The sequence below is a fragment of the Panthera leo genome, chromosome D1 (genome assembly GCF_018350215.1).
Source record: "Panthera leo isolate Ple1 chromosome D1, P.leo_Ple1_pat1.1, whole genome shotgun sequence".
Classification (NCBI taxonomy): domain Eukaryota; kingdom Metazoa; phylum Chordata; class Mammalia; order Carnivora; family Felidae; genus Panthera; species Panthera leo.
Genome location: NC_056688.1, coordinates 45,624,022 through 45,641,676, shown reverse-complemented (window position 1 = coordinate 45,641,676; position 17,655 = coordinate 45,624,022). Strand labels below are relative to the sequence as shown.

Genomic DNA, 17,655 nt, shown 5'->3' with positions numbered 1-17,655 from the left:
TCAATTTTCTGTGAAGTGAAATGTGAAGAGACCCATCATTTATTGAGCATCTACTTTGTGATTTGTATATGAATCCTATCTCATATTCACAGTAAGCCTGTGATATATTGAAATTACATAAGAACAGATTTTACTGCAAAATACAGAAAATCTAACCACAGTGGCTTAAAATATTATGGGTTTAGTAGTGTAGTAGGTGATACTGGCATTGATTCAGCTTCTCAGTGATGACATCTAGTGATGATGACTAGTTCCTTTTTCTGTATCATTAACCTTAGCAAGTTGACATTTAGTCTTACACTTGTCATCTCTTGATTGCAAGATGGCTGCATCAGCTCCAGATATCACATCCACATTCAAGGCAGAATTGAGAGGGAAGTACAGGGCTAGCCACATCAGTCTCCATTTTATCAGGAAAGCAGAAGCTTTCCTAGAAAACTGCTCATGAGACTTCTACTTAGATATCATTGGTCATAATTGGATCACATGGATACCTTAGTTGCATAGGAGGTGGAGAAAATAGGGAACAGAATTGTCAGGGTGGCCTTAGACTAGGGATGGATAAACAACAACTAAATCTGGACCACTACCTGTTTTTGTAAGTTAAGTTTTGCTGCAGCATAGCCACACCTGTCCAGTTATGTACTGTTTCTGGCTGTTCTCATGTAACAACAGCAGAGTTGTGGCAGAGTCAAAGGTCTGCAAAGTGTAAATACTTACTTTCTGGCCTTTAACAGAAAAGTTTGGCAATTCCTGCCTTAAACCACTCTTGAGCCATCACCTAAGCTAGGCATTTTCCTCCCTCAAACAAAACCAGGAGAGCCTCTGACAGCAAAAAGAAGAGGACACTGTCCTTGGATAGGCCACAAACATTGTCTGCTACACACAGCTATTGTTATCTGTTTTAGATGGAGACTGAGGGTCAGAAAAGGTAAGTTCAAATTCAGGGCTCTCTGACTTCATGCTTTTCTGATCATACCTTATTTTTTGTGAGTTTTCTCATCTCTAAAGGAGCTGTGAGATATCCATCTGTTATTCAACTCTTACATGAGTTGCACAGAAGGGCAGGGAGCTAATGGATCTATCTTAATAGGTTCACAAGATAGTTAAGCACTTACTTTTAAATTGTATCTTAATGCCCATTTTCCATTTTACTCTCTTTCCACTACACATATACACAGGTTGGTAGACCCTGATCTACTTTAGGGTAGTTTTTCCTCATCTTTTCTCCCCAGCACTTCACATAGTGCCCAACACATAATGAGGACTAAATATGTTTCTTTGTTGTACCCCCCGCCCCTGACTCCATAATGTCTCATACCATGTAAATATACACCACTCATGCTTGCGTGTATTATGTCCCCAGGAAGGCTATTAATTACATCAGTGGAAGGCTATTAATTACATTAATTACCGTGCACTAAACCTATACAGAATGACTAAATCACATCCCTGCCCCACCACTGGCCCCTTGGAACTGAAAGTGATTGCAATTGCTCTGTTGAAGGGCAGCGTGAGTCACCTTCAGCCTGGCTGGTCAATGTCATCTCTGTGTGATAGCCACAGCATCTATATCAAGCTCAGGCTTCAAACTTGGGCTGCCTCTGTCCCTTCATTTTCTCTGCAACCTTGAAACAACGGCACAAGGGGTAGGAGAGCCAAAAACAGTGTACTCTGGGACAAAGGAAAAGGGCAAAGCTTTGAGACAAAAAGGAAGGCTTTCACAAATTGGTTTTTTTTTTTTTTCTTCTTTTTCTTCTCATCCTTCTCCGTAACCCAATGTAAGGGGCATTGGGAGAAACCACATCCCTTCTTCCCATCTTCCGTTTCAGAAATCTTATGCTTCCTCAAGTGCTCTCTACCTCTCTGGCTTGCAGGTATTAGCCATTTCCTTAGCCTGGAAGATCCTTCTTCTCTCCCACACTCATTCACCTTCATCAGGCTAACTCTTAAAGAGTTACGTTCAAGTCAACTTCCTCCAAAAAGCCTTCCTCATTAGTTGAAGACTCCCCAGAGCATTCTGTGCATGGGGACCTAATCGTCCACTTGTTTGTCTCTCGTATGAGTGTAGAAGCTAACTTTTGAGGAGCCGCATCCGGCGAATTCTACATGTTCAATTAAAAACTAGCAAATGAAAGAATGAAGAAGAGGAGGAAGAAGTCATTCGGCTCCTAACCCTTCCCCTGGGCAGGCCGGGATTCCTACCCACATGTGATTCCCTCTTCCCTGGAGGTTTCTATTTGCTTCTCAGTTTCTGAGAAAACTGTTAACCAGAACAAATATCTTTGTTTGTAGATTTTATCTGCATCCTTCACCACTGGGTGTCATTTTCCTCCATCTCTCCGGCCAGGCACTCCTCTGCTGTTCACCTCAGCTCTTTAAGTGGTGGAGCCTGGTCCTGGACAGAGTGCAAAAGCCACAGTGTAATCTCTTCTTCTTTCAGGGCCACTGACCAGAGGGAACAGAAAAGCACTGATTGGGCTCCCCTGATGCAGACTGGCCAGTGGCTCTGTAGTTTCCTTCTGTGTTTAAAATTCCTTATCTGGCCTTGCTAGCAAATCAGCAGGCCCACAGGTCAATGGAGGATTATCTCCGGAGCTGGCACTTCAAAGAGATATGCACACTCCACTCCCCTGGGTCAGATAGCTGTGTCAGTAAGAGGCTGGAGTAATTGGGATCACTCAGCTCAACACATAACACAACCCATTAGCTGTTTTTAAAAAGCAGGGTTTACTTTATTTTTTCCCATGATAAAGTTAATCAGTGCCGTTATAGTCCATTTGGCAAATAACAAAAAGTGGAAAGAAAAAAATTCCGTAACAATATACTGTGTTTGGTATGACTCGCTTTCATTGTCCACTAGGTCATTTCTTTAATAGTTGTGATTATATACATTTTACAATAAATATGAACTTGTATCTTGGCTTTTTTTCATTTAAAAACATAACAGGAATATTTCCCCAATTTTTCACATTCTTGGATAAATATAGTTTCAATAGCGGCATAGTAAGTATAATTGACTAATTTGTTTCACAGTTTCCTCGTTGTTAGGTGTTTACATAGTTTCCAGTGATTTTTTGTCTGAATTGTTATGAATGTTACTGAACACATAAATCTTTTCTGTATGTTTACTTCTTTCCTTAGGCTAGATTCCTGGGAGAGATCAAATGAGATGAATATTTAAGTTCTTGGCTTATATTGTAAGACGATTTGATAGAAAGACTCTACTAGTTCATACTTCTATCAGCATGTTAGAGAATGCCAGTGTGTTACACCCTAGCCAAAACTAGATAGTCTTCTTCAATATTGTATATTTTTCTTATTTGATAGGAAAAATATCATCATAGGTGTAACTTGCATTTTTCCCATTATTAATGAGAGTAAATATTTTTTCTCAAGTAAGTATTTCTTTTTGGACATCATCATCTATTTATGTCCTTTTTTACTTCTCCATTTGGTCCTTTAATACTGTTCTTGTTAACTTTCATGTTCATTCTGCTAGGAATTTACCCAAGGGATACAGGAGTACTGATACATAGGGGCACTTGTACCCCAATGTTTATAGCAGCACTCTCAACAATAGCCAAATTATGGAAAGAGCCTAAATGTCCATCAACTGATGAATGGATAAAGAAATTGTGGTTTATATACACAATGGAGTACTACGTGGCAATGAGAAAGAATGAAATATGGCCCTTTGTAGCAACGTGGGTGGAACTGGAGTGTGTTATGCTAAGTGAAATAAGCCATACAGAGAAAGACAGATACCATATGTTTTTACTCTTATGTGGATCCTGAGAAACTTAACAGAAACCCATGGGGGAGGGGAAGGAAAAAAAAAAGAGGTTAGAGTGGGAGAGAGCCAAAGCATAAGAGACTGTTAAAAACTGAGAACAAACTGAGGGTTGATAGGGGGTGGGAGGGAGGGGAGGGTGGGTGATGGGTAGTGAGGAGGGCACCTGTTGGGATGAGCACTGGGTGTTGTATGGAAACCAATTTGACAATAGATTTCATATATTGAAAAAAAATTAAAAAAATAAAAGAATTTGGGACAAAATCCCCAGAATTGATGGTTGATAAAAGATACATTAAATGCCTCATGGATTTATCACACTGAGTCACCTAAGTGACGTGAGGGACTAAGTAAGCAGATCTGGTGTCTGAGACGCTCACGCTCTGGTTAGATAAGACTTACTATCACAGCCTGAATGAAAATAAACAATTCAAAAAATTAAAAAAAAAAACTTTAATGTGCATTGATTCTTCCACATATACTATAAATACTGTCTTTCCATTTGTTGTTTTCCATTTCATTTCAGTTTGTTTAGGATACAGAATGAATTTTTTTTTTTGTACTTCAATGTATTGCTATTTAACTTTGTGTTATCTTTTGTGACTTTGAAACTTAAATAGCCTTCCTCCCAGATATTTGATAACCATTCTTTTCTTTGTTTGCTTTGATTATGTTTGTTTGTTGGCTCAAGAGGGTAGTGATTAAGAACCCAAAATCTAGAGTCAGACTTCCTGAATTCAAATACCAACTCTACTGCCTGCCAGCTCTGCAATGTAGGGCAAGTTACTTAAACACACAGCACCTCAATTTTCTCATCTACAAAATGGGGACTAATGAACACAGAACTCAAACATTTGTGATGATTAAATTAGATAATATATGTAAAGCATTTAGAATTGTTCCCAGAGGCTTATTGTAAGTGCTATGTAAGTATTGTCTATTAATATTTAATTGTTGTAGATTTATATTGTTTTAAAATCTATAGAGTTAAGCTCTCTCTCTTTTCCTGTTTTAAAAAATCGCTTATTTTGGGGTGCCCTGGTGGCTCAGTCAGTTAAGCGTCCAACTTTGACTCAGGTCATGACTCACAGTTTGTGAGTTCAAGCTCCGCATCAGGCTCTGTGCTGACAGCTCAGAGCCTGGAGCCTGCTTCAGATTCTGTGTTTTCCTCTCTCTCTGCCCTTCCCCTGCTTGCGTCTCTCTTTCTCTGTCTTTCAAAAATAAATAAACATTAAAAAAAGTTTTTTTACATAAAAAATTGCTTATTTTTCAAAAATTTCTTGGATAGTTTTACTTTCTTGTTTTTCAGGATAAATCTCAGCCATGCTCCTAAAAAGATTTCCACTGAGAATTGTATTGGTCTTGCCCCATCTACTTTTGCGTGGGCTCTACAAATCTGTGTAGAGGCATGGTTAAGAGGCAGTGGTATAGTGGTTAAGAGTAAGAAAGCATCAGATACAACTGGGTTTGCGTGCATCTCAGTTCTGCCCCTTTCTAGCAGTCAAGTTACTTCCCTCAGATTCAGTTTCCTTATCTCTAAAGTAAAATAGGAATAGTAATAATAGAAATTGCCATAACCCAAATGTCCACCAACCAATATGGATAAACAACATATGATACATGTATACAATGGAATAGTCTTTGGTTATATAAAGGAATCAAGTATGATATAGGCTACAACATGGATGAACCTTGAAAACATGCTCAGTCACATATTTTATGATTCCATTAATATGCAATGTACAGAATAGGCATATCTCTAGAGATGGAAAGTAGATTCATAGTTGCTTAGAGCTTGAGAAGATGGGGAAACTGGTGGGTACTAACTAAAGGACACCAGGTTTCTAGTGGAGTCTCATATGGTTTGAACTGATTGATGTATGAAGATTGTGTGCCTGCAGCCTCATTGCAAAGGAGACCAGCAACTACATTGGAAAATTTGCCACTTAAATACAGGAATTTTTCCTAACATAGAAAGGTTATTCAAAAGACAATGGTCAGTCATGATTACAATCTTTACCTACTACAAGAACAAAGAAAGTCCCAGAAAACCCAAAATCTAAGGTGTGGGCAGAGGAAGAGGATCCAGAGAAGAATACAGAGGAGAAAGGATGATATAGATAGAAAGAAAATTTAAAAAGAAAAATAATGGAAGAAAATAGATTAAAGACTTCAAGAAGGAGGGAACAGTGATTAAGAAGGTTAGTTTTATACAGAAGTCAAATCGAATAGAAACTGAGAATTATCCACTGGCCTTAGCCATTAAGAGGTCATTCAGAGCCTTAGTAAGAGAAGCTTAAATAGTAGGGTGAGGAGGAACCCTAACTTCAGTGAGCTGAAAAGGAAATGGAAGATGATGTTATAAAAACATACACTCTCTCAAGATTTGGAGATTTTTGTCTCAACATGTGAGTGTTGTAATAAACATCATATTTAATCCTTTAAAAGCCTCATGAGGTAGGGGCTGTTACTATCTTATATTACAGATGTAAACAGGCTTTAAGACCCAAGGTCATGTAAGGGGCAGATCTGGGTCTCACACCCCAACATGTCTGACATCAGAGTAAGAAAGAACTCAGGCACTGGATCACACTGCCAACACTTATTCAGCTGTGTGTTTTAGGGCAATCCCCATAGTCACTGATTCTCAGAATAGGAAGGAATTTGAACTCTGTTTCACTTCTTGGTTCCACTTCATAGACCCTTAAAACCAGAATATATCTGGCTCCTCCCATCACACTATGTTCATTCCTCTGTTGTATTTGTTGTTGTTGTTTTTAATAATTTCTCCTTCTGGTAATAGAACTCTGATTTTTTTTTCCTCTGAAGATTCCCCTATTCTTTCAATCTGGGTCCACTTGCTTTAGCAGGTGCTGACTCTCTTTGTTCTCAGGGCTGAGCAAGTCACATAGTCTCGATCAATTACAATATGGCATCCCTGTGGCTGCTGTGAAAAGTTTAGGGATAAGCTTGCAAGCAAATCCAAGCCACTGCAACTCACATTCAAGACTTGTATCACACTATTTTCTGTTAGACTTAAATCTGGGTGAATATAGACCTGGAGCTGTGGGAAGTCATCTTCCCTTCACATAAACTCTGCAGGTGAAGCCTACACTTGGGAGAACAGATCCAGAAAGTGGAGAGAGTTGGGGTCCCGATGCACATTTGGATCAAGCCCCATTTAAGCCCAACACCACTTGTCTTTTCATTACATGAACTAATAGTTTTTGTTTGTTTTTGTCAGTTTGAGTGGGATTTTTCATCACTTGATGCCAAGAAGGAGCTAATGCGTAGCTTATCATGGACTGCATAGTAGTTTCTCCTCCAATAGAATGTTAGTCAGAGTCCCCTAATCCTGCCATATTGTTCTTTGTGCTTCACCCCACCAATGCCTAGGATGATGTCTTGTATGCAGCAAGTGTCCAGTAAATGCCTGATGGATTTAGTAGAATTGAGTGTGGACTGATTCTGCAGCATTCTCTACAAGATGCTTCAGAGAGACTTCCTGCTGTCACTTTTGTCTACTAACCACAAAACTAACCTGCAGAAGAAGTTTCAAATATTTGATCTTTCTGTTTGTTTGAATCCATGTTGAACCAGAATTTAGTGTGAACATGTACTTGGAATGCTTACTATTTGCTCCAACAAAATAGCTTGGAAGATGCAGAATGGATTGTTTTATCAGTGGCCCAGTAAAATGAAATGTTTATTTTCTGTCCTTTGTAAAAAACAAAAAACAAACAAAAACAAAAAAACAAACCAAAAAAACAAAAACAAAAAACCAGTTTGTTTTTCTCTGGGGCTTGATTCCTTTTACACGAAGGGACTGACATTCTCTTCAATAAAAAAGGGGTAGAGATGGGAATACAAACTGGTGCAGCCACTCTGGAGAAAAGTATGGAAGTTCCTCAAAAAATTAAAGATGGAACTACCCTACGACCCAGCAATTGCACTACTAGGTATTTATCTAAGGGATACAGGTATGCTCTTTTGAAGGGGCACATGCACCCCAATGTTTATAGCAGTGCTATTGACAATAGCCAAAGTATGAAAAGTGTGTGTGTGTGTATATTTATATATATACATGTATGTATATATATGTATATGTATATACATATATATACATATATAAATACACACACACACACACGCAATGGAGTATTAATCAGCAATCAAAAAGAATGAAATCTTGCCATTTGCAACTACGTGGACGGAACTAGAAGGTATTATGCTAAGTGAAATTAGTCAGAGAAAGACAAATATATGACTTCACTCATATGAGGACTTTAAGATACAAAACAGATGAACATAAGGGAAGGGAAGCAAAAAGAATATAAAAACAGGGCGGGGGACAAAACATAAGAAACTCTTAAATATGGAGAACAAACAGAGGGTTACTGGAAGGGTTGTGGGAGGAGGGATGGGCTAAATGGGTAAGAGGCATTAAGGAATCTACTCCTGAAATCATTGTTGCACTATATACTAACTCGGATGTAAATTAAAAAATAAATTATTTAAAAATTATTTTTGTACAGTCAAAAATAGATAATTCAGATAGTTATTTAGGTAGTGCAGATTTGAAAAAAAAAACACCATCACTTTGCTGTGAATTATCAAACGATTATGACAAACCTAGGAGCTTATGTTCCCTAGGAGCTGCTAACATAGAGTTTAACCCTGAATTAATGTGAAAGATGTTGTTACTTAATGAGATAATGTCATTGAGAGTAACTGAAAGTTCTTGGAACACAGAAGGACACTATGTAAATATAAGCCATTACCACTATCATTATTCATTAGAAAATCTGTCTAAAGGGTTACTCTGCCTACTGGATAGAATTTTCTTAACACTTCCATCTTTGATGATTAAAAAGAAAATCCTTAAGCCTATTTTAATAAAGTTTTCATGTTTGGGGGAAAAAAGGGTAGAGAAATAGGACTTTTTCTATTTATTATTGTGAAAACTTGGCAGCAATTCTGTATTAAAATGTTCATGAGCTATTGCACTTGTACACAGTTTAGGATCTTTAATATGGATTGTTGTAATGAAGAACCATTCATGGCCAAGAGAGAAAGGATCTAAGCCTTTTTAAGGAAAGGAGTGAGTCTAGAAATCAGAGGTGAAGATGAAATTAAGTAGCGTGGTCAATTCAGTGCAATGTGGATGTGGGCTATGTGAGATGTGGCTGAGGTAGGTAGCACGGCCAAGCATTGTGGCCCCTGGGAGTCCAAGAGGAAACAGTCAAGGCAGCAGTGAAGTAATATGGAATCTGATGCTGCTACCACCTCCATCCACATTCCTGATTGTGACTTGTTTGGCCTCTGATCACAGCTGCCTTTGATTTATATATTTATTGAAGTACCCACTAGCAACTCTACAGCTTGGAAACTGTCTCCGTTATAAAAGCATCTACCATTTATCCACCCATTCATCTGTTCATCCAACTGTTCATTCAACTAGCATTTGTTGAGTGCCCACTATGGCCAGGCCATATGCCCAGTGCTCATTGTGTGGTAAGCTTGCTTCTACCATAGAATACCAAACAAAGTCTGTTTTCTCTCAAAAACCTTATCTCAGCATAAACATGCTCACTTACCCTGTTCGCCATGTAAAAGAAAAAGGAAAGGAATGCTTTTTCTTATAATTGGGGTTGGGGTGGGCATTAGAGTTTTGACTGGGGTCTACTTTTTACTAACAATGGCCATGTTGAATACCCATGAACTATCATGGTACACAAGGCTCTCCAGTCTGACCCTGACCTGTTTGACCTGTTTCCTCTCTTACCACTTCCTACTCTCTATCAAAACAACCATACCAAATTTCTGAGCATTCCCAAAACATAGCAGGCTTTTGTAAGCTTCTTTGTCTTTTTGTAAATGCCAGTCATTTTGCCTGGAAAACCCCTATCCATCCTTTAAGAATCCACTCATTTGTCACTTCTGTGACACTCTCAGTCACTTCCTCAAAAGATTAATTCCTCCATTCTGGTTGTCAGTACTGGTTGTTGTTGGAACTTAAAGTCTATCATAAGTTCAAGAAGTTGGAAACCTGTGAAATAAACCACCCATGTAATTCTGAAATGCTAAAGACAATGAATAAAAGCAGACATGAAGAATCACCTAGAGATAGGAAAGTTCCCAAACCTATAGGATTTGACTGTAACTTGATTGATAGAAAAACATTACAACTCCAAGAGAGATTGTTCAGTTGCAAAGCACAGAATAGGAGTCTGAGCAGCAAATGTGCATGTTTCCCATCTCAGGATTGCCCCGGGGATGAAATTCCCTTTCTGGAGATAAACGTTGAATTATTTCCAGGTCTAATAACAAGGCTCTTCCTACTGTGGACAGATACAGGACATTATCAGTTTCCATTCCCACCAGCAACACATTCTTACTGTGAGAAAGATGTAACAGAATTTCTTAGCCAGGCTCACAAAGCAATTATTAGGATTATAATTAGGCTTCCTGTGCAGCTTAATAACAAGGAGCAAAAGAGTTCTTCAATACAATGCTAATATTCTAATCTATTTGACAGTTTCATTGGTCTTTGAAGATTATTAAATCATGCTGGTGTATGTTTTTAGCCTCATGTGCAATTTATTTATCACGAGTCACTGGCAAGCCCCCATCATCCCTGAGCATGGAACTCAGCAAGCATATGGACTAGCGAAGCAGAGGAAGAAATCTTGGAAGTTGGCGATCACTGAAACACAGACCAGCAGTTCTCAACCCTTTATTCCATAACACACATGGTAAATGCTATTCACGTGAACAGTTCCCGTGGGCAGTCCCAGGCGAATATGAATTCCAGGGTGCTGGTTCTAACTCCATTTCTGTCTTTTCCACTTAAGAAAGCATATTAGAATACAAGTGAGTACAAGGTTGCCATAGAGATGACCTTGAATCTGCTCTTGTTTTTAAAAAGCGAATTACTCTTACTGTTTTTGTCCAGCAGCCTTACTCTCCTCTGTCCAGTTTTGAGGGTGAAATCTGCAAAGGACTTTAGCAGGTAAGTGACAGGATTATATTTGTATTTTAGAAACACAAAATGACAGCTAAAATTGAGAATGCTCCTGCGCTATTTGGGCAGGAGGTGATGATGGTCTAAATCAAAGTTGTGGGAATGAGGATGGAGAAGAAAGGATAGATTGAGAGCTGCGTAGGGTAGAATGAATAGAATGGCCAGATATTGGGGTAGGGTGGGGTGAGAGAAGAGAAGAAGGCATAGATAAAGTCAGCTTGCTTGAATGACTGGGAATTGTAATACCACTAACAGGAAAAGAACCATAGGAAAAGGAGCTGGTTTGGGTGAGAGAGGACTTTATATACACTAGGTTGTGGTTCCCAAGGCAAATCCACACATCAAGTAAGATGTCAAAAATGCAGGAGCGCCTGGGTGGCTCATTCGGTTGAGCATCTGACTCTTGGTTTCGGCTCAGGTCATCATCTCCTGGTTCGTGGGTTCCAGCCCCACATCAGGCTCTGTGCTGGCAGTGCAGTCTGCTTGGGATTCTCTCTCTCTGCCTCTCCCTGCTCATGCTCATTTGCTTGCCCTCTCTCCCTCTCTGTCAAGATAAATAAATAAATTTGAAAAAAAAAACATGTCAAACATGCAGGTCTGGAGATTCAGATAGAACTGCAAATATAAATGTAAGTAAGGGTAATTAGATTATTGATCATAACTGAAGTCAAAGGAGTAGTGTATGAGGTGAAAAGGAAAAACAGGTAGAGGATTGAATCTACAAATGGTAACATGAAAGGGCTGACCAACAGAGGAAGAAGTCAGCTAAGAAAGTTGGGAGATGTCGAGATTCATCAGAAGAATCAGGAGAATGGATTGCCTTGGAAACAAAGAGAGGAGAAAATTCCAAAAAGAAGAGAGTGTTCAGTGATGTCAGATACTCCAGAGAAAGCAGAAGCAACAATGCAAAGTATTCATTGCCTTGGCAGTGAGAAGGCTATTGAAGATCTTGACAACAACATCCAGAGTGTGGAGCATGGGCAGCAGATTGCAGTGGGTTCATGTGTGAACATGAAAAAAGAAGAAGGAAGTAGAGGTGATAAAGGGAATAATAATAAATAGTGATAGATAACATTTATTATGTGTCAGGCACAGTGCCTGACCTATAAATTCTCATTTCATTTTATGAACTATGTTTAATTATAATCCCTTTTTATACCTCAGAAACATACTTTTAGGTCATGATCTCAAAGTTTGTGGGATCAAACCCAGTCAGTGCAGAGCCTGCTTGGAGTGCAGAGTTGCTGAAGATCACCCAAGTAAGAGGTTGTAAAAACATGATTCAAGCCTAGTGCTGATGGACTCAAAGCCTAAGACCTTGACTACCACACTGGGGCCAGAAGAGAAGGTGAAGCCAGGGGATATTTTTATTTGTCTGGTTATAAAGGTATAAATGGAATGTTTCTTCTGAAATGGTAGATTTAGTTTTTTAATCATAAAAGTCATGCACATACACAAAATCACAAGGAACTAGTTTCTTTGAATTGTTACTCTGATCTCATGTCTGGAATCAGTTGATAATCAGCTACTCTAGTTCTTTCAGTATCAAACCTTTGCACTCAGGCAGCAAACTGGTTAGTTATTAATATGTGTTGAGCAATGAACTTAAAGTGGAAGTAAGACATCAGCCTCAACTTCTTGGACCCTTAGAAAAAGCAACAGGTAAAATACAGTGAGGAAGAGAGTTCCAGATTCACCTCAGTGTTTCTGACCTAAGCTGAAGGTGGCCCAGAAAGGTATTTAAAATTTTTTTCATGTTTATTTATTTTATTTTGAGAGAGACAGAGAGAGAGAGAGAGAGAGAGAGAGAGAGAGAGCATGATCAGGGGCAGGCAGAGAGAGGGAGAGAGAGAGAATCCCAAGAAGGCTCTACAGTGTCAGCACAGAGCTCGATGTGGGGCTTGAACCCACAAACCATGAGATTGTGACCTGAGCCAAAATCAAGAGTCAGATGCCCAAGTGCCCCTGCCCAGAAAGGTATTTTGATTAGTGTTCCTGTGGGGATTCAAGTCCATTCTCAAGGTGGCCTTGGAGACTGTTTCACACTCGGACTCTGGGTTCTCCAGATTCAATCTAGAAAGACCTGAATTCTCAATTTTATTGAGAAATTAGACTTCCAGAGATCTCTGGGTTTCATGGATTGCCCATTATATGCCACCTATGTGGCAGATGTTCTGAGTGTATAAAGCTAGCTGATGATAATAAAGAGGAAGATACTGTACCATTGGAAAGTCCAATATTACTCTCCCCAGAATTATTCAAGAATTCAAAACATTTCCATGATCCAGAGGGTCATAACCCTCTTCCAGAAGCCAGGTTGAGAAAGCTGGTGAGCTAATGTGAACCTCAAAGAGAAAGGGTCAGAGACCCTTTCTTCTCTTCTCTTCACTTTGTCCTAGGGCTGCCTTCTTGTACAATTCTAGGGACATCATTTATATTGACCATTTATATTATTCAGAAGGAAGGATATCCCTTGAAGCACATCTCCAAAGAATATTTACTTTCATCACAACAGATTACAATATGGGGGCACCTGGGTGTCTCAGTCAATTGAGCGTCCGACTCTTGATTTTGGCTCAGGTCATGATCTCAAAGTTCGTGGGATCAAACCCAGCACAGAGCCTGTCAGTGCAGAGCCTGCTTGGGTTTTTCTCTCTCACTCTCTCTCTGCCCCTCCCTTGCTCAAGTGCATACACTCTCTTTCTCTCAAAACAAACAAACAAACAAACAAACAAACAAACAAACCCCAACCAGATTACACTATGAATGGTGCCCCCTGGTGTTGTGCAACTCAGCACCAACTTTCCTACCTAACCCTAATCCCAGCTTTCTATTCAAGAGGAATGAGAAAGAACAGATATTTCAAGACTAAGACAACCTATTATTCCTTCTTCCAAGGCAGTAGGTCTCTTGTCATTGCAAAACTAAGAAGTGACTCTTGTGGGGTGCCTGGGTGGCTCTGTTGGTTAAGCAACTGACTTCGGCTCAGGTCATGAACTCATGGTTTGTGAGTTCAGCTCAGGTCATGAGCTCATGGTTTGTGAGTTCGAGCCCACATAGGGCTCTGTGCTGACAGCTAGGAACCTGGAGCCTGCTTCAGATTCCGTGTGTCCCTTGCTCTGCCCCTCCCCTGCTCAAGCTCTGTCTGTCTCTCTCTGTCTCAAAAATAAACATTAAAAGAAAAAAAGAAGTGACTCTTGCAAAACAAGTGACTCTTGCAAAACAAAGATCTTTTCAAAGTGATTTTCTGAAGCTTGTTTTTATTTTATCTTTTTAAAATGTTTTTAACATTTATTCATTTTTTGAGAGACAGAGACAGAGCGTGAATGGGGGAGCGGCAGAGAGAGAGGGAGACAAAGAATCCGAAGAGACTCCAGGCTCTGAACTGATAGCACAGAGTCCATTGTGGGGCTGGAACCGACGGACTGTGAGATCATGACCTGAGCCGAAGTCGGATGCCCCACCGACTGAGCCACCCAGGTGCTCCTGAAGCTTGTTTTTAAAAAATAAGATATTTTCTGCTCCTTCAGGCACCTTCATTACACAAAAAATAATAGCTACCATTTATTCAGCGGATGTGGCACAAATACTTTATATGCATTATCTCTTTTTTCTTGAGATAGAATTCTGACTCTAATAGTGGAGTTAAAATGTACAGAAATGAGAATGCAAGGTAGAATGTGTAAAAAATTACGTGAGTGAGGTATAAAGCACCAAGAGAGCCTAGAGGAGGTGGGATTATTTCCAGTCAGAGAGGCTCATTCAGTCAACATTCAGTATGTAATTATTGCATGACTTTTACATCCTGGTCTCAAGAATCTTACAGACCATGGGGGGAAAGGACGAAGAAACAGATCATCTTGACAGTGTCATGTCATCTGATGACTGCAATCTGGCCATCAGGGCAGGCTCCTTGGAAGAGGGGGCATATGAGCTATAGCATTGAAGGTTTGGGGAGCTTCTAAACAGACAAAGATAGGGATGTCTGATATCCCAGGGTGGCACCTGGATCTCATTACAACAGCTCCATCCTCTAGAAGAGGAAGAGAAACAAGGGGTTGTTAACTTCCCATTCAATTCTCCTCCAAGGCCCTAATTTTGAAGCCTTTAATGGTAACCAGTCCTTCCCCTTTGTGCAACTGGCTTTCCTCCCATGGAAGATTGCACTGCACTTTCCCCTACTTAGCGCCATTCAGCCTGTGACCTCCTCTCCAATTTACCAATCGTGATTCACATCCTCCACCTTTTCTCCCACTGAGAAGAAACAGCCCACTTTTGGACTTTCAAACCTCCTGGAAAAAGGCCAAGCTTCCATAAACTCCAGAATATTATTGTGTGAATTAAAATATTCACATGGTATTAACCATGCAGTTACTCCAACATTTATTTTGGAAAATATTACATTTGGAAAATGGGAAGTATTCCAGAGCATTCTCTTACCTTGAAATATCAGTAGACACAAGGGGATTTAAGGATCATTTCTTGCTCAAAAGTTATAAAAGAATCTGTACAATTAGATACATAAAATTGCCTTAAATAACATTAGTTAAGGGCTCTGGGGCTTAAAAAATGCCTATAGAATATTTGTGGAGAAATTTGGGGCAAAAGGCTGCAATTCTAACTCACTGAAGCAAGCTTTCAAAACGCCTTTGAGTTAAATCCCAGTTGGCTCTTATTGTACATTTCTCTTCCAATCACTGATGATTAGACCTTGCTCAGTTGCACATTTTCCAAGATCTTACATGCTTCAAACTCTGTCCCTCTGGCTACAAGAGGCAAAGCAGTCTAGAGCCCTAGTGAGAACTATATCTAAACCTCAAGCCCCAGAGACTTAGGGGCCCAGTGGGCTAATCGTGTTTCCCTTACTCTCCTCTCTTTTCCATCTGTTTCTTCTCAGTTTGGTTTTGTAACGCTAAAGTCACAAGAGAAGAGTGCCAGGGGTCAGCTGTCCCAAAGGGATCTTACTTATGCACCTCTGTCTTTAATGTGGCTCGGCTCCCATTGCCTACGATATGTTTGCAGTGGCTATGATACAAGTGAGATTGGAGGGCACTGAGGAAAAAGGTCAGGAGTAATGGACAGGTTGCAGTCCTTCTTGTGTGTTCTTTCAGCCTTTGAAATTTGATAATTCTTGAGATACAACATTGTCCATGATCCCATTTATGAGAAAGAAGACCCACCCCCGCCAAACACACATGTGTGAGTGTGTGTGTGTGTGTGTGTGTGTAAATGAATAAAGAACAAGTAGGACATATGCCAACACACAACAACGGTTACCTCTGAGAAAGGAAGTGTAAATAGGTAAGAGCACACCACTGATTTACATATGTCACCTTTTTACATTGACATTTTATTTGTGTAGTGTGTAAATAAACATAAAGAAAAATGATTACAATAAAGTAAAAATGTGTTTTTAAAAACAACTAAGTAAGATTCTTTATAGTGATATAGAAGGCTACCCAAGAAATGTTAAATTAAAAATAGCAAGTTTAAGTGGTAAATATCCTAAGTTCTATTTTGGGGAAAGATGTAAACATACACACACATAATTGGTAGTCTGTGCATAGAAAACATTCTGAAGAAGATATACCAAATTATTGCTGTGGTTATGTCTGGGAGATGGAGATGCAGGCAGGCATTGTAATTTTCTACACTGGATAGTCTCTAGAATATTTAAAATTTTCAATATTAGCATTTATTGATTTTCCTAACAAGCTGGCTGATGTAGGATTATGCCCTTTTCCTAGATATTGCCCTCACGAGACTAGCTGTTTCAACGGACCAACATGTAATGCTGTGTTGACTGATCTGAACAACTAACTCACATCCCAATTCAAATGATACTGTTCGTGGCAGGTTCTGGTTTAATAAAGATCCCAGCTTTTACCTGTTCTTACCTTAAATAAACAGGTCCTTCTGCTACAAGTTCCCTCTTCCTCTTCTCCTGGTAAACTTCTTTTTTTAAAAAAAAACTTTATGATTTTTTTTTGAGAGAGAGAGGGAGAAGGAGAGGGAAAGGGAGAGAGAGAGAGGGAGAGGGAGAGAGAGAGGGAGAGAGAGAGAGAGAGAGAGAGAGAGAGAGAGAGAATCCTATGACCCCAGGATCATGACCTGAGCCACAATCAAGAGTCAGACACATAACAGACTGAGCCACCCAGGTGCCCCTATTTATCCTTTACAAGCCACTCAACTATTAGCTTTCTCCAACTCCCCAGGTAGAATGACTAATTTCCACTTTGCCCTCATAGCATTTACACATTTCCCCATTTCCACGAGTTACTCCATGTATGCTAGTTCCTTTTCTCAATCTCTGTCTCCTCTTCTGGATTGTTAGCTCCTCAGAGCAGGGATAGTATCTTATTTTCTATGTATCTATGTTTCTATGTTTCTATGTATCTGTCTCATGGACAGATTTACTAAGTAAATAATTTACTAAGTAAATAATAAAATTATTTAGTAAATAATTAATGTTAAAATGGTTGGTTTCTGCAGCATAAGCTTCCTAGTATAAGTATATGGCTTCCTAGTATAAGAGTTGTAAATCTAGTGGACCCCAAACATGGCTATTATTAGAATCTCCTGAGGGAGCATTTAAAAACACAGGTACTGATGTTCCACCAGAGCTATTCTTAATTCAGATCTCCCAGATGATTCTTTCTTTCTCTGCCTCTTCCCTCTCCTCTTTCCATTGTTTTCCTTCCTAAACAATTCAGTCCAGTGCCATTAACTGGACCTGAACAAGGTAGACATTCATATGGTGGTGGGGAGATGGAGACCCAGGGTGGGGTGATAAAACCTAAGCTGGATGAATAGTGCACCTGGGTGGGAGGGTGATGTC

At 39.6% G+C, this 17,655-nt stretch overlaps 1 long non-coding RNA gene across 2 annotated transcripts in view; it reads left to right on the top strand.

Moving 5' to 3' along the window:
* The window catches only part of LOC122199794, a 47,171-nt gene extending 30,452 nt beyond the window's left edge, over window positions 1-16,719 (top strand). Inside the window, exons 1-3 of one of the 2 annotated variants that reach the window (XR_006193630.1) lie at window positions 11,711-11,853; window positions 11,982-12,165; window positions 16,565-16,719. This is a non-coding gene — a long non-coding RNA (uncharacterized LOC122199794). Of the gene's footprint in view, window positions 1-10,751; window positions 10,806-11,710; window positions 11,854-11,981; window positions 12,166-16,564 lie in introns of those variants that run through there. The other variant, XR_006193631.1, reaches the window with a different exon arrangement.
* Window positions 16,720-17,655: the final 936 nt, after the last annotated feature.